Source organism: Sminthopsis crassicaudata, chromosome 6 (genome assembly GCF_048593235.1).
Source record: "Sminthopsis crassicaudata isolate SCR6 chromosome 6, ASM4859323v1, whole genome shotgun sequence".
NCBI classification, from domain to species: Eukaryota; Metazoa; Chordata; class Mammalia; order Dasyuromorphia; family Dasyuridae; genus Sminthopsis; species Sminthopsis crassicaudata.
In genome coordinates this window covers 230,643,674-230,661,405 of record NC_133622.1, presented here as the reverse complement: position 1 = coordinate 230,661,405, position 17,732 = coordinate 230,643,674, and the positions used below count along the sequence as shown (strand labels likewise).

Below are 17,732 nucleotides of genomic sequence, written 5' to 3'. Positions count from 1 at the left end.
GAGAGAGAGAGAGAGAGAGAGAGAGAGAGAGAGAGAGAGAGAGAGAGAGAGAGAGCAGGTAAAGAGGTAGAGTAGTAGAGTGTACAGTGAGACGTTGCTACAGAGTGAAAACATTACCCAAGCCCCTGAAGCTCACCTTCTGGTCCCTCTGTTTCCACCTGTCCTCACTTCCTTTCTTCTTTTTTTTTTTTTCTTTTTTTTTTTTTTTTTTTGCTATCATCTCTGATGAGTTTTTGGACTTACTTTTTTGAGGGTCGTCTCTCGGGTACATTTTTCTGGAAGAACAGATCAATGGAAGCTTTGAAAACTAATTGTTTTTCTCCCGTGTGACTTTTCAAACAAAAAGAAAGAGGAAGAAAGAAAAAAAAAAGATAAAGAAGGAAAGTTGGGGGGAAAAAAAGGACATGTAATAGCTTGGAAGCCTTTACATTTTCCTTGGAGAAGTTTGGGGCCCCAGAAGGAAGGTAAGTTATGGGACCAAGACCTCTGTCCTGTTTTCTTGTCATGATTATGCTTCTGGTTGCTTAGGGGAGATTTGCAAATACTTTAGGAAGATATCTGAGGAGATAAAAGGCATTGGAAGTACGCTGTGGGTGGTATTAGGGGGGGGCTTCTTCCTGCCAAAAACATTATTTCCATTTGTATGCTACCCTACCCCCTCCCTTTTGTGCCTCTTTTTGTGGATTTAACATTTCCTGAGAAACCTATGAATATATGCAGTGGGGTTAGGAGTGTGTGGGGGGGTACTGGTGGTCAGGATGCTGAGGAAGAAAACTGACCCTGGTTCTCTCTTTCTTATCTTTTTGGAGGGTAGTTGTTGGATAGAGGGTCGTTTTGGTAGAAAAATGTCTATATGGTCAGGATCATTTTGGTAGAAAAATGTCTATACGGTCAGGCTGCCCACCAGAGGGTAAACCATGAGCCCCCAAGATAGGGGAGATGATAACTTACTGGAAGTGTTCTGTATTTCCCTAACCCGTCTTTTCCTCTACAAAATCAATCTGTACTGGAGTGCCCTGAACATGAGCAACACTGAAAGCTCTTGCTGCTTGCTCTTAATTGGAGCAAATGAGAGCCAAGTGCAGATTGTTTAGTATTTTGAACCTCTTCTTTGTGCCTTAAGTTTCTTTGCTATTGCATCTCATTAACCTTTCTGAGTGCAGTTTGTACTGATTAAGACTAGAGGCTTTCCTGATTTTTTTGAGCATCTCCTAATTCTATGTGGACTGGAAAGAAGGAAGTGCATTTACAAATTGCTTTTAATTGCCTCCTCTTGGCTGTCAGAGCAAGTGGCATCAGGCACCGAGGTGACATGAGGAAATTGTCTTGCTAACTCAAGGTCTTTAGTATTTCTTAGGGTTTGCTAGCCACCCACCTTCTCACCTCCCAAAGGGTTTTGCAGAGACTGCCTTACCCATTTCCATTCTGTGGTTATTTAATTCAAGCAAAATACCATTTCATTGTGAGAACATCCCATTTCCCCTGGCCAGGAGTATTTTTATCTCTGCATTCGCGGCACTTAGCCTCCCTCCAGAAGTGAAAACTGCCTGTAAATATGTTACTGAAATGCCTAGATCCCAGGTGGGTGAACTTGGAGTATTCCCTACTCATTTAAGCAAGAAAACTGCCTTTTCTCCATAGACATGCTTGATATCCAAGAGAAATGAATCCCTCCTGGACCCTAGTTACTACTGGCACACAAGTAGAAATAGATGACAGATATGTTAACTAAACAGAGAGACGTCAGCACTAAGCATACCTAGGTGTTTCTCCATATGTATGGAAGCCAATCTGTGTATCTAGAGCCGATTGTTCACAGCGTTTGAGATTCGGGTGCATGAGAATTTAGACACATAAGCTGGAGCCCATGAAAAGTCCATGAATACTTCGGAGCTGGTGAATGGAAATGCTGATTATTAATATTCTGTCTCGATCTGCATCCCTACCTATACTATCGGTGATCCATGCGGGGTCTCTATGACATATCATTCAACACTTAATGGAAGGATTGTACTCTGATGTTATCATGCCCCATCTTTGCCTTCTATTTGATGCTGCCTGCAGAAAGAGAGTGTGTTGTTTTGTTTTATTCCTCCTCCCACCCCTTCACCCCACGCCACGGCAGCATTATTGGAGAAATTAAAGGACAGAGGCTGTTAGAGGTATGCTCTGGGTTCTGTGCAAGTGATCATTCCTGTGGACAATGTAGGTAGAGGGCAGGGAAGCCGGGCTCCTGTCACAAGGTAATTGACTACACAGCTTTCTCCAATAACGGTGCCTCCTCGTCCTGATTCCAACATTTTCTTCTATGATACACAGAGTTCAGCTGCTCTTACCTCATCAGGGAAGGAACAATTCTCATTTAAGTTGAGTCTGAGGGGAGGAGGGCTGGATGGAAAGCATCTAAAGGCAATCTCCAAAAAGGTTTTTGTTTTCTTTGGTTCTCAAGATAGTAGATATCCAGAATCTTGTATACGAAAAAAAGCATGGGGGTGGCTTGGGGGTGGGATGTAATATAAATGGGAGAAAGTCATACTTTCCTCCTCAGGGAAGAGGAGGTGAGAGATGTATGTAGGTAGATGGCCTTTGAGTTTTGAAAAAAAAAAAAAAAAAACACCAATAACAACAACCAAAAAAACTAAAAAACCTCAAAATAACCTCAGAGAATAAGAAGCTGTCCCAACTTATGAATGAACAACAAGATCAACATCTGTGATTTATCAGCTCTTCATTAAATTCAGAGCCAGGACATTAGCCATGCTCCTAGAGTTCAGGGACTTTAACCTGGGAAGGGATGTTGGGTGACCTGCTTTGTCACAATTTTTGCATGCAGCAGAAAGAAACTCTGGCAAAATGCTGCCCTCCAAGTTTGCAAATTAGCAACTTTATACAAGAAGACTCTGAAAATTGTATGGTATTCCCACTACCAACTCACCCCATATGAATCATCCCTCACTGGAGGGAGATATATACCTGCAGCCCTTCTAGACATTAATTGCTTAACTTATTCTTAACCACAGCTCTAAGAATTTTTTTTTAAAGATAGAATCTTCCCTTTTGAGTAACTTAAATTTTGAGCAATTAATATTTAATAAATGCAATCATTGGACCTTCCAGATGTGGAAGCACTTTTATCAGTGCTAGGAACAAGCTGAAAATAGAATCAGGGCTTTGGGGGTGAGTGGCTTTGTGGAGGTTCAAACCAACTCAGGCTTTCTTGCTGCACAAATCCCAGGTAAATTCACTAATGCAAGTTTTAGGAGAGTTAAATCTGATAATGCTGTCTAATGCTGTCTCAAGTATTAATTGAAAGGAAGGAAAGAAGGAAGGAAGGAAGGAAGGAAGGAAGGAAGGAAGGAAGGAAGGAAGGAAGGAAGGAAGAAAGAAAGAAAGAAAGAAAGAAAGAAAGAAAGAAAGAAAGAAAGAAAGAAAGAAAGAAAGAAAGAAAGAAAGAAAGAAAGAAAGAAAGAAAGAAAGAAAGAAAGAAAGAAAGAAAAGAAAGAAAGAAAAGAAAGAAAGAGAGAGAGAAAAAAGAAAGAGAGAGAAAGAAAGAAAGAGAGAAAGAAAGAGAGAAAGAAAGAGAGAAAGAAAAAGAAAGAAAGAGAGAAAGAAAGAGAGAAAGAAAGAGAGAAAGAAAGAGAGAGAGAAAGAGAGAGAGAGAAAGAAAGAAAGAAAGAAAGAAAGAAAGAAAGAAAGAAAGAGAGAGAGAGAGAGAGAGAGAGAGAAAGAAAGAAAGAAAGAAAGAAAGAAAGAAAGAAAGAAAGAAAGAAAGAAAGAAAGAAAGAAAGAAAGAAAGAAAGAAAGAAAGAGAAAGAAAGAAAGAAAAAAGGGGAAAAGAGAGAGAGAGGAAAAAAAAAAAGAAAAACTCTTGTTAAGATCAAGAGAAACAACTTTAAATTGCACATGGCTCTAGTTGTATATCCAGTTTTCTTTTGGTACTCGAGATTCTTTTTTCTTATACTATGCCAGGATGATAGATGTCTTTGTGTAGAATATCACTGGCTTTATTCCTCAGAGAATGCAGGGGAAAAAAAATAATTCACCATCATCATATAGGAGAGGTTCCATAGCCTGAGTACTAGAGAGAAGGTGAGCTGCAACAATTTAATCTTCCCACCCCACTATCTTAAAGAAATGACATCAAGGCATTTCAATGAGTGAATTGACAAAATTTTGGGATTTTTAGGATTTGAGGCAGATAAAGGGAATTTCCATTCCAAACATTTGCTCATTTTCTGGTTGGGTTTCCTCTCTTCCTTCTCACTCAAGTCAGCAAACTAACCCCAATGAGTGGAGATGTTCTAGCCTGGCTTTACCTCTTTAAAGCTCAAGCTATATAGTATAGGAATAGCTGTCTTCCCTCAGTATGCAATTGAATGATCACATGAGAAACTCAACATGGGGACTTAATAAAAGAAACCAGGAAGTACCAATTCCCCACCCTCACACCCTAGAGTGTTCAAAACTCGCACTGAGGTCCTTGAGAGCAAGAGTCTCTGGGAGGAGAGGGAGGACCAGAGCTGACAGAGCTTGGGGCTCTGAATGCTGAGTCACCACATCAGCCTGCAGCTGTAGGCTGGTGAAAAGTGCTGATGTGAGGATTGGCACTGAAGTAAACCAGGACAAACCACAATCACAGAACAGCGAGTTGCCTGTGGGTTGGAGTTTGACCTGCTAATCCCATATTTTAATCTCAAAAGCCAGTGTCCAGAAAAGATCTAGAACTGGTCCTGTAGCACCCCAGTGATGTTTTTAAAATTTAAAATGTTCCATCATTTAAAAAAGATCAAAATTAAATGTCATTCTGTTTAGGAAGAAGAGTATAATTTGGATAGTGGGGAGTAATGGTTCAAAAGTGTTCATGATGATGTCTCATGTTATGGCCTGTTTGATTATAAATTTTGCTTTTGGTTATCCTAGTAAATAGTGGCGATTGCCTTGAGGAAGAATGTTTCTTTGATGACAGAAAAGTTTACAAACGATACTTTTTCTTCTTTTAATTTAAAAAAAAAACCTCTTAGAATTCCCCAATGGATGACAGAAAGAGAGAGAAGGTAATTAAGATGAGGATAAGGTAGAGAATTTAGAGAAAATTAAATCCATATCATTTTTGGAGTAGCAGAGGGTCTCCAATGTAGGATTACCTAGAGGTCCCAGTTATGATGAAGTCAATATTAACCCAGTATCATTCATTTTGCCACTTTCAGTTTAAATCTATTTACTTGGCTAAGCAGTGATAATCAGGGTATCAGAGTAGATGTCACTTAACTCTTTAAACACCTGTCCCTATATTCCTTGGGATGAAGACCTAGATTCAAGTACTACCTCTGAAAAATGCTGTTTGATACTAAGCAAGTCACTTAATCTGAGTGCTTTATACCTAGGCCTCTTAAACTTTTTCCACTCCCAACCTCTTTTTTGCTGGAGAAATATTTATACAATCCCAGAGTACATGGATACACAAATGAAAGATATATTGATAATAAATCCTAAAGATATTTATTTAAAACAATTCATTGGTATACATATAACTTTGCCGCTTAAATAATAGGAAAGTAAATTTGCATACAGATTCAAATCTTGCCTCAAGTCTTCATTTTTGTCAGCTTGGGCAAGTCACTTGAATGAATTTTTTTTAAAGCACTAACTTAGGGTAAAGCATTCAGGAGAGCTGTGGAAAAGACAGTCACATCTCTCAAGAAGTTCAATTTCTAATAAGAAGAGACAGAGAGAAAACACTTAGAAATGTCCAGAGGCCCTTAGGATATGGCTATAAAAAGGATGGTAATATAGCATTTTTCTTCTTATAATTTGTGTTGAAATAGGGACAATACTAGCACTTATATCCCTGGATTAAATGAGATGAGGTTCAAATGAGGTAAGGTTTAAGACTAAGTTAGAGTAAATTCCCAGGTGAGTGAACAACCAGTATTTAAACAGATCAACACTTTGTCCACTATTTATTACCCTAGAGAAATATTTAAGCTAAGTGATTTACCGGTTCAGAGGGCCAGGGCTTATATTCAGAAATATCTTGATTTTAAATGGGACCTCAGACACTTCTCAGCTGTGTGACCTTGAGCAAGTCACCTTTACCTCAGTTTACTTATTTGTAAAATGACCTGGAGAAGAAAATAGCAGACCATCACAATAATTTTTGAAAAGAAAATCCCAAATAGGATCACAAAGCATTGGGCACCACTGAAAATTAAGTGAACATTAACAATCTGCATCATCAATGTCAAATTTAAGTTTGGAAGACCGGACTTCCTATTCTAGCTTTGACACTAAGTAGCTGTGTGACCCTGGACAAATCCTTTAACCTTATCTCTAGCAATTAATCTCAGCTTGAGGCAATTCTGTTAAAACCCTGTTGTGAATAGATTTCTCACAGCCTTTTTGAGAGACTATGAGATGGAGCAACTCACAGATTCCTAATGTCTTGCCATATCTGCTCCATTATACAATGGGAAGCTAGTTGGCAATCTTAAGACAGTGCTAATTGAAAATATAGCTGCAGTTCAATGTTCATTTCCTAGCATGTTAGTAGTCTCTATGTAGTTAGAACTGAGGAGATGCTAAAATGAATTTCTTACTCTATAAAAAGAAAGAAAAGCTTGGTCTAGATGGTCTTCTTGGTCCTAAGTGTAAAGGCATTGTTCAAGGGAATGGGTAGAATTACCCAAAGTCTCTAGTTCATCATGAAGAAGTAGCCTTTTGTAGAATATTCATTTATTTTTAGTTTCTTTGCCAAACCTTATAGGGCAGCTGTGCTGTTAACTCACCAAGGTTTCCAAATGGAGTGGGGAATGAACCGGCCTAGGCTAGCAGTCAGAAGAACTGTGTTTGACTGCAACCTCCAGTTCTTCATAGCCATGTGACCTTGGCAAAACCAAATGAACTCTCTAAGTCTCAGTTTCCTTCTCATCAGAAAATAGTGACACTTGTAATCTCCCAGGCTTCTTTAGTACATATTAAAATATTATATAATATATATAATATATATATATATATGTATATAAGTATATAAGTAAATGAGATTTATTTCATTCCTATGATAAATACTTGTCAAAACAGCTTGGCAGAGGATGTTGTGATGGAAATGAGCTATTTAAAATCCACTTTGGACACTGAAAAGTTAAGTAGCCCAGAGATAATCTTTTTTGCCTCTTATTACCTCAGAACTTATCTGCCAAGTCAAACATAGGTGGTCATCTGGGTCGGTGGATAGATTTCCCATACTGATTCCAAAATGCTGGACAAATCAGAGATCCTTTGAATGGCAGAATTTAGGGGGAAGTGTTTCCTAGTTAGCACTAGGGTTGTCAGGATTCCATGGCTTAAATTATAAAGCACTATTGAAATGGTATCTTATCTTCTTATCGAATTATAGAATTATAAATTTCAATATGGAAAGGATTTTTATTCGGCTAACCTAAAGTTGTGGTGAGTTAGCAGCCAAGTTGCCATATGTGATTCCACAGAAAGATAGGAAATAGAATGAAAGCTTTAGGGGGAAAAAAGTCTGCAGTACAGGACAAAGATTTTGAAGAATCCTGTCCACAAACTCTGCCTTTATTCTTTGAATAAAAAAAGTGAGAGCAAGCCAAAAAATAGGATTGAGTGATGGGCAGCTGTCAGAAATGTTGATACTAACTTGTTGCCAGAGAAGAGTACCAGGAAATTAAATGTTTGTGGTAAGAAAAATGGGGAGTGGAGATGGTGAATGAAATTCAGATGATTTAAAAAAAAAAAAACAAAAAAACACAGAGGAAACATTCCACCATGGTTCTAATGAAGCATAGTATCTTGGGGAGAAAACACTGAACTAGATAGAGAAATCCCACCTGAGATGCTTTTTTGTGTGACCTTGGACACAATATTTAGTCATGTGGAGCTTCCATTTCTTCATTTATAAACACGAGCTTAAAAATAGCATCTAATTAGCTCCTAGGGTTGTTGTGGGGAATTACTAAATTATGATCTATAAAATGTTTTCCAAAGGTTAGTTTTACGTAAGTGTGAGTTACCTTTATTACTACTGTTCTGGAGTTCATATCTTCCAAAAAGAAATCTAAGTGTCTAATTTATAGGTTCCTGACTTGGGTATGTGGATGGATTTCAAAGGGTTTATGACTTTGAATAGGAGAAAATATGTTATTATTATTATTACTAAACTTTACTTGAATTTGAATATTACCCTTGATTATTAAAAACAAACATCATTCTCAGGAAGATTTTTAATACCTTAACCGAAGGTCTAACAGAGTTCATTACACCACCACCATCCCTCACAAATAGTTAAAAGCTCCGTTTCTATTGAGAAAATGGATATCAATCCAGATTAAAATTCTAATCCTAGTTCAGGTTTGCCCAAGAAACATTAAATATAAAGAATTTGGGGATAGTAACTTGACATGATCAGTGTCATTTTTTTTTTTTTTGAGGAATTCCAATGGATAAAATGAGAAGAATTTGTTTATCCTTAAAAAAAATGAGAATGATAATGTCCCTTATTTTTATCTCTATAATGATATAACAACAATAATAATTACATTAATATGTTTGTAAAGTACCTTGAATATGTCTGTATATCTTGAAAGTAGCTTATTTTATTTTTTTCACCATTGTTATTCCACTATACCTGTAGGTAGTTAATAAATGTATTGTCTTTATCTTATTGAGTTTTGTAGAATGTTTATGGGAGTAGCTTGTACAGGTATTTTCTCCATTCCCGTGTTACAGATGAGGTTACTGAGACAAACTGTCACTTGTTCCTTGTAACCCAGCTCGGATCTGACTTCAAATCTTTAACTCTAATGGCTATCCCAGACTATTTTTCATGAAAATTGACCTGTAGAACTTGAGTTGAGTATAAGATACATATCCAATGATCACATCATTACTATTACTATTATAATTATTTTTGACATTGGTCAATATTATGGATCAAAATCACCTTTAAAGTAATAGGATGATTCACTTAAACTTTATTGTTCCATTGAATATTATTTTCAGAATGAAAATATATCTTGGATATGGTAGCTTTCAAAGAATCAAAATAGTAATATGCATAATTTTGCCCTGAGCTGTAATGTATTGGTGATATATTAAGTATTTTAATCAACTGGTGTCAAGGTAACTAATGAGGGCTGAGGAAGACAATGGATGATTTTGTCATGGGATGAGACTAAAATTGGACCTTGAAGATGGGTTTAAATAGCAAAGGAAAGTGGAGATAACAATCCAGGATAGGTTAGGTGACAGGAAAAAAAGGTATAGCCTTCAGATGTGCCCATGAAATAGGGAGCAGGGAAGTCAACCTAGAAGAGTGAATGTCTATGGGGGAATGGGAAACCTGGATGAGGAAGGCTGGACGATACAAAAATCTAAAGCTGGAAAGCAACATCCTCTCCTTACCAGTAAAGAATGCAAATCCTAGAGAAATTAGTAAATTCCCTAAGATCAAGTTATATGAATAAGAATTTATTAAATTCCTATGTTCCATATAGACAGTATGTCAATTTCTATTGTCAAGGGTGTTTAGAAGAGCTGTTATTTAAAACCAAGTCCTCTGACTCCAAATATAATCTTCTTTCCATGGCACTGATACCTCCTATAGTCTCTTAAATGGAGACTTTTGGATTTGTTAAGGAAGGAAATGAAGAGAGAAGTCATTGAAGATTTTTGTTCCGGGGCGGGGGTGACATGATAAAAGCCATATTTAAAGATTAATACATTATTGGCATGATCTAGTAAAATTGTTCCCTTGAGATATTGTCTTGATTGTTTGGGGATCTGCAAGTTATTGAGCTCATGGGAAAAAAGGAAAAGATGATCTCTGAACATTAACATTTATGAGTATTTAATATTAATACTAACTTTAACTCCAACTCTAACCCTAATTTAGAAGTGTTAAAACTGGACATTTCAAAAATTCCACTATAAGGGCAGGCATCAGATACTTAGGGTGTATCATCCCAAAATCTTGAAAATTACTAATGGTATAAATGCCATCTATAATAATAAAAATCTGGCTCCTAACACTTTAAATCACATAGTGAATGATTGCTCTTTAAACATAGTGAATGATTGCTTTTTTTGAAGTGAACTATACTGGGCACTTAGATAATAAAAGCAAAATAAAAGACCAAAGGAAAATAAAATAAAAAGGCCCTTTAACCCCCAGAGATTCACTGTCTCTTATGGTGGGAGGTTGTAAATTAGACATGAATAGTATTCCAATATTCAACTGTAGACTAAGTCGGTGTTTATAGACACACAAAATTGTAAAAATTAGGACAATATTTAGGACACTAGGACTTAGCTTGATCTTCAACTTGTTGCTACATGTTTGTTCATTGACCTTCAGGTGCAGATGGGGGCTGATTTCTGCTGATGAACTGAATAGTCAGTTGGATGGACAAGATCAATCCTTGGGAAAAAGGATGTGATGGATGTGATCCAAGAAAGGAAATAACTAAGATTCTATGCCAAAGCAAAAAAAAAAAAAATGAGGTTGTTTTATGTGTTATATATGTGTGTGTGTATGTGTGTGTGTGTCTGTGTATATCTATATCTATATATCTATATCTATGTATGTATGTATATATGTATGTATGTATGTATGTATGTATCTATCTATCTATCTATCTATCTATCTATCTATCTATCTGTTTGTTTCATCTTGTTCCTCATCATCATCCATGAAACCTCCCACCAACTCCCAGGAAAACCACCATCCAAAAAAGAAATGTATAAGGAAGCAAGAAACAAAATATCTATCACAAACTAGGAAATTTTACATGTTATCTGAAAAGAAACGACCACAGTCACATAAATTCAGCACTGAAAGGAACCTTGGAAGCCATCTTATTGACTCCCTCATTTAATAATTGAAAAAATGAATCCAAAATAGATAAATAACTTACATAAGGTCAGACAGGTATGGGCAAAGGCAAAATTGGACTCACGATATCTGGCCATAAAATCATGTTTTGGCTTATTTTCACTGAACTATGATGGCTGACAATGAAATGAAATGTGCATTATCAAATAACTCTGTATTTAATTTGGGAGTTGGTCATATGTATTTCTTCTCTATTCCTTGATTCACAGAGACACTATGGTCACAGTCTCAAAATATATGCCATATATTCTCCTCAGTCTGCTTTGGAATAAAATATCCTTACACTGTCCCAATGAAAACAAACAAACAAACAAACAAACAAACAAACAAACAAACAAATAAATAAATAAATAAAATCTGATGCACACAGATTAATCTACTAAATATGGGTATTTGCAAACAGATAACTAAATGAAGAAGAGAAAGCTAGAATTTTCAGAAATGAATTAGTCTTCTTCACATACCATGGTTCAATCAGCTTCCTTCCCTGAGATGGTTAAAAGCATTTTCCAGATGTGATCTCACTTAGGCTCCCAATTTCCTAAATGATGACAGATGTATGTACCTACACTCATATGTTCTCATGTGTATGGAGTTCAGAAACACAACTCAAATGTTAGATCACTGGCTGAGTAGGGATCATAGTGTAACATCCTGCTCCTAAGTGCAGGCAGTCAATCATCACACATTTATTGAAGGTCATTAGCTAAACCCTTTTGTGAAGCACTGTGATAGAAGGGATTTCACAGAAGGAATTTGCAGAAATGTCTGCTTCTGTCTTCATGTTGGAAATGTGGGGGGGTTTAAGAACTTAAAAAAAACACTGATTCTTTTAACTGTCTGGACTTCATGAGAGACTATTGGACCCAATGAAAAGTATCTGAGGATTTGTGAACCTAGGTTCTTCCACTTATGACATACAATTTTGGGAAAGCCACTCAAACTCTTCTATCCTCAGTTTCCCTCTTTGTAAAATGGAAATATCAATATTTGTATAGCATATAACATCAGATCATGGTGAAATTCATGTGCTAAATAGCTTAAAGATCTTCTAATTGCTCTCCTGAGAATGAGAATCAAACATAATGATTATGTTCACCATAAGGAAATTTGATAGAACAATGTCAGCTAGTACTTTCTTCACAATTTTTAATCTTAGAAATATACTTGGGATACCAAGAAATTAGGTAAAATATTAACAAAAACAATAAATATTATAATTTACTTATATAGTGTTATAAGTTTGAATGTGTTTTGCATTTTATTCTTACAATAATGCTTGGCAATTAGGTGCTATTATTAGTCTAATTTTACATAGGGGAAAACCAAGATAAGCAAAGGTTAAGTGTCTCACCCAGATTTACACAGTTGTCAAGCATCTATCAGGCTTTGAACTCATGAGTTTTTCTGATTTCAGATTTGACTCTCTATTAACCTTGCTAGTTACCTCCCCAAGTCATATAACCCAGACACATATGTCAGAGGTAGGACCTAAACTAGGATCATCTTCTCTCTCTGTGTCTCTGTTTCTCTGACTCTGTCTCTCTTTCAGTCTTGGTCTCTCTCTGTATGTCTTTCTCTTTGTGTCTCTGTTTCTCTCTGCCTCTTTCTCCATCTCTCTTTTTCCCTCTCTCCCTCCTTTCTTTCTTCCTTTCTTTTTCTTTCTTCCTTTCTTCCTTTCTTTCTTCCTTTCTTTCTTTCTTTCTTTCTTTCTTTCTTTCTTTCTTTCTTTCTTTCTTTCTTTCTTTCTTTCTTTCTTTCTTTCTTTCTTTCTTTCTTTCTTTCTTTCTTTCTTTCTTTCTTTCTTTCTTTCTTTCTTTTCTTTCTTTCTTTTTCTTTCTTCATTCATTTAAACATTCATTCATTTATATTTTATTTTTCTTAACCCAGGTTTTCTTGACACTGGATTCAGATATTTTTCTGTTATGTAAATATAAACTATTATTGCCATTATTAACTCAAATATTATTGTATAAAATATTCATAGTATTTTAGAAAAGAAAACTATTACTATGGTAGCTTTGCTAGGCAGCATTATCAGTGAGGATTCCAATGATGATCATCATTATGATAGTGGTGAGTAAGAATGATAATGGTAATGAAAATGCTTTCTGTCTCGGTCTCTTTCTCTCTTTTTCTGTTTCTTTCTTATCTCTCTGTCTCTGCTTCTCTGTCTTTCTGTGTGTGTCTGTTTTTTTCTGTCTTTTTCTGTCTTTCTCTGTCTCTGTCTCTCTGTTTCTCTCTCTTTTTTACAATTATATACATCTATCCATCCAGAATCCAACCATTTCATTTTGCATTTGATGAAACTGAAGTGCTCAGAGAATATAACTGAGAAGCCCAGTGATGTACAACTAAGAAGCAAGAAAGTTGAAATTCAAATCCAGATCCTAAGTACATACCCAACAACCTCTCCATTGTGTCAGGTGAAATGTCATTGTGTGTTGTTCAATTATTTAGTTATGTCCAACTCTTTGTGATTCCAATTGACCATACTGTCTATGCTATGTACACCTAGATCAAGAACTGATGGAGCATGACTGCATACTTTCCCAACTTACTTTATTCTTTTCCATGATTTTTTCCCTCTTGATTTGTTTCTTCTTTCACAACTGTGACTAATATGAAATACAGTTTATATGATAGCACATGTAAAATATATATCAAATTAGCTACCATGTAAGAAATAGGGGAGGGAAGAGAGGGAAGTAAAGATTTGGAATTCAAAATCTTGTAAAAATGGTAAGAAGGCTAAGAAGTGTCTCGATACATAATAATAAACAAAATAAAATATTATGTTAGAAAAAATAAAAGCACTCTGTAAACTTCAAGCATTATATAAATGTTAGCTATTATAATAAAAGACATGAGATAACAAAAAGAAAAATAAGAGCACCAACCAGTCCTGAAGTCAGTAGGACCTAGGTTCAGATCTGATCTCAGACACTTAACAAGTCCTAGCTACATGACCCTGGGCAAGTCACTTAATCCCAATTACCTCAATAACAACAACAACAACAACAACAACAACAACAACAACAACAACAAAACAAAACAAAAAAAAAAACAATAAAATTAAAAATAAAAACTGTTCTTGATTTCAAGGAATGCATATTCTAATTAGACACAAGACCTGAGTTCTTATTCTGCCTCTATTATTTATTAAACTGAATGACCTTTGGATATAATTTAACCTTTGGGACCTAACTTCCTTATCTGTAAAATATCTTCGTATTAAATTTTCTATGTTTCTACAATATGAATCGAAAGAACGTGGGACCGAGGATCCTTCCAGATGTAAAATCCTGTGAGCAGACACCTAACTTTATCTGTTCAACATCAGGAAGTATTAAGAAGTTATTCCTAATTAATAGTAAAAGAAGTCGCAATATATTTCTGAGTTCACCTGGTCTAAATTTCCAATTTCCAATTTGCCTCCCTGCTCCTTAAAGGTTTATTGCCTTTTTTCTTATATTTAATCAAATAGTTTCACTTCACCATTTATTTGGTATTACATGATGTGTAAAGGAATTAATTCATTAGTTAATTAATGCATTAATTCCCTTAGACTACAAGATTCCAAAGGGTAGGAACAATGTGTACCTTTGATACCTACAGATTATTTTTTGGGGGTGGGGGAGGAGTGGAAATATGGAATCAGACCTGTTTTAATTGGTATGCAAAACACCTGGAGAAGCAATTTTGTTTAACAAAATATCTACTCTGCAAATTTTAGCCTTAGGCTTCTTAACCTAGAATCTAAGAATCTATAAAATGCATACGTATTTTTGTATATATCTATACATATGTATGCATATTTGTATATATATATATACACATATATGTATATATTCAATATAATTGATTCTTTTTCATTCTTTTCTAAAATTTTATTCATTTAAAATAGTATTCTTTAAAAATGGTATACTTAAACATCACCAGACCAACAAAAGGATCCATCATATAAAAACAGTTTTGAGCTCCTATCCAAGAGTTTGTTAGAATCACTAAAATAATAAATGACTTACCCCAAATTACCTAGACAGTTGGGATTAGAGGTTAGATTTGAAGTTAGGTCTCTCCTGTGTCTATTTGCATTTACTAATGGATGCTAATGACTACAAAAGGAGACATATTTTTCCTTTTAAAATACATGATTTGTTTTGATAATGCAGTGATAATAGGTCAAAGTGCATAGAATGTCGTTATTAAAAAAATAACAGGAAAATGTCGCTTTTATCCCATTTCTTCCATATAGTGACAAATTACAGATTAATTATGATTCTACATTGGTAGAAGAAGCTTTTCCCTGTGAGTTACTTAAGGTAATTCAAACACAATTCTATTTTTTTTAATCAGAAAGAAAAAGCAAAAGAAAGAAAAGTTAAAAATATATATATATATGTAATAAGATGTAGTGAAAGAATATATTTGATCATTTTTCTTCTCTACTCCCAGGGTTAATGAACGTCTGAATGTTAACAGAAATTAGCACTTTTTTTCTTCTTTCTTTTCATTCTCTTTCTCTCTATGTAAACCCATGCTTACTGTTGCAAAGTAACTTTTGCATACACTCATTCATCTTGAAATACATATGCTGCCTTTAAGTGAAACATTCAAAATCTTAACCATTGGGTTCTTAGTTCAGTGGCCAACATCTGAACAGTTTCAGAAGTTCCAGGGCAATGTTGCCGCAAACACAGCCTCCCTGACAACAGGCTCTCATGTGGATCCAGTTTTCTCATGCCTGAGCTCCTGTGCTCATGAAGTCTCTCCCGGCTGCTCCCCCCAATCTCTCCATCTTGCCCTTGACCTGTCATGCGTCACTGCCTATCTCTGTGACATCCGCCTTTGGATGTCTCACTGCCTACTCAAATCCGATTCTCATCTATTTCCATCACTGTCAGCACCACCGCCTGCCTCCGTGTTCTCCCCACGTGAAAATCATCCCTGACTCCTCATGCTCAGGCCCTGGAAAGAACTTGCCTGCCACAGGCTCCTGGGCCTTTATATCGTCACCTCCATGGGGCATGTCTTTCTGCTTGCCATGTATAATGTCCTCTGCCTCTCCTTCCTTCCTAATTTCTCCCAATTACTTATCCCTCCTGTACTGCATCACTGTGGAGGTCATTTTCCAATGATGCTACTCTGTCCTTGCATGCTTATTTTAGTCCCCCTCTCTCCCCCTTCCCTCCTTCCTTCTTTCCCTTCTCTCCTCTCTCTCTGTCTCTGTCTCTGTCTCTCTGCCTCTCTGTCTCTGTCTCTCCCTCCCTCCCTCCCTCCCTCTCACTCTGTCTCTCTGTCTCTCTGTCTCTCTCTCTCTCTCTCTCTCTCTCTGTCTCTCTTTATGTCTTTGGAGGTCTCTGTTTCTCTGTCTCTCTCTCCCTCTCTGTCTCTCATTTTTTTCTTTACAATTATATAACCTATGCATCCAAAATTCACTAAATAACTAGTACTATGCCAAGCATTAAATGATGGATTGTGAAATATAGAGAGAGGTATAAGACACAATTCTGACACTCAGGGAATGTTCAGTCTAGATAGAGAGCAAAGGCATACATGAAAAATAAAAATACAAATATTACACAATATATGGTGAATGTAAAAAGAAAAATCAGTACAGACTACAAAGAAGTTCTTAACTTGAAGTTGATATATGCAGGGTATTGATATAGTTAAGAGGATTCATGATTATATGTATACAGACATGTAAATACATATGTACAAATAGGTGTAGGTAGATATAAACATAATTATGACATAAATATATACATATATACGTGTGTACATATATACATATGTACATATATACATATACATAAGTAAATATATACATATACACCTACCTACATAAGAGATAGGTAGATAGATATATAGATGAACTTTTCAATGTTATTGGTTCCTTTGGTAGTTCTCTGTATTTTATGTATTCATTAAGAACATGATTCTGCAGTTTATAGCTTTTACCATATTGCCAAAGGGTTCTATCACACATACTAAAACATACACAGGAGGTTTGAATTCTTATCTTAGCAAAGTCCCTGTCAAGTACTTAGTCCACAAGAATTTTTTAAGAACTTACTAAATGTCAGGCACTGTTCGAAGTACAAGATAATACAGAAAAAATGCAAACAAACAAAAAAGAAAATGTAGTTTCTTCCCTCAAGGAACAACATTTTAATGATGAGGAAGAAATCCCTGTGGACCGATGAGTGAGAGAAAACTGTGTATAAGAGGTGGAAGTTTAGCTATAGCTTATAGAAAGAGCAGGATTGGGGTTTTTAATAAAGTTCTTTTTAGTGTTTACATTAGTCTGAAAATGGGGACCAATATTGCTATCCTTAGCATCCCCTTTTGCCCGTTTTCTGGAAAGGATATTTCAGTTATTTTTTGTTAGCTTATGACAGATAATTGGTGAGCTCAGTGAAGAGATAGCTCCAACTAAACTGCTCATAACTTTAAAACACCAAAAAGTAGCAAGGGGTTCTGGGGAGGCTGCTATCTGCCCTTCCAGGCTCCTGCCTAATTTTACATGCTGAGTCCCAGAACAGATAAGATGCCCTGTTTCTAGCATGTGGAGCTGGCAGGTTTCCTTAAACTCCTGTTATCAGGCTATATAGACTACAGTTGAATATTTAAGGGCTGACCTTGGAATCCCCCAGTTTTGTATTGGGCTTCTGATAATTTTGGTTTGGCTCTGGCTTGGGGGCCACTAGTTGCAATTCAGCAGAGTGGGAGAAGCAGATTTAAAGGACCTGTAGAGAAGAAAGAACGACCTTAGCTATTCTTAAAATCTTGTCTGTAGCCTTATTGGGATGGAGGG

The 17,732-nt window shown here is 36.0% G+C and overlaps 1 protein-coding gene across 3 annotated transcripts in view; it reads left to right on the top strand.

Annotated features, from left to right (window-relative positions):
* Window positions 1–224: 224 nt before the first annotated feature.
* The window catches only part of LRRC4C (leucine rich repeat containing 4C), a 1,473,705-nt gene continuing 1,456,197 nt past the window's right edge, over window positions 225–17,732 (top strand). For all 3 annotated transcript variants that reach the window (XR_012482990.1, XM_074272319.1, XM_074272321.1), the window contains exon 1: window positions 225–464. The gene's annotated coding sequence lies outside the window, so the exon portion shown is untranslated. The remainder of the gene's footprint in view (window positions 465–17,732) is intronic.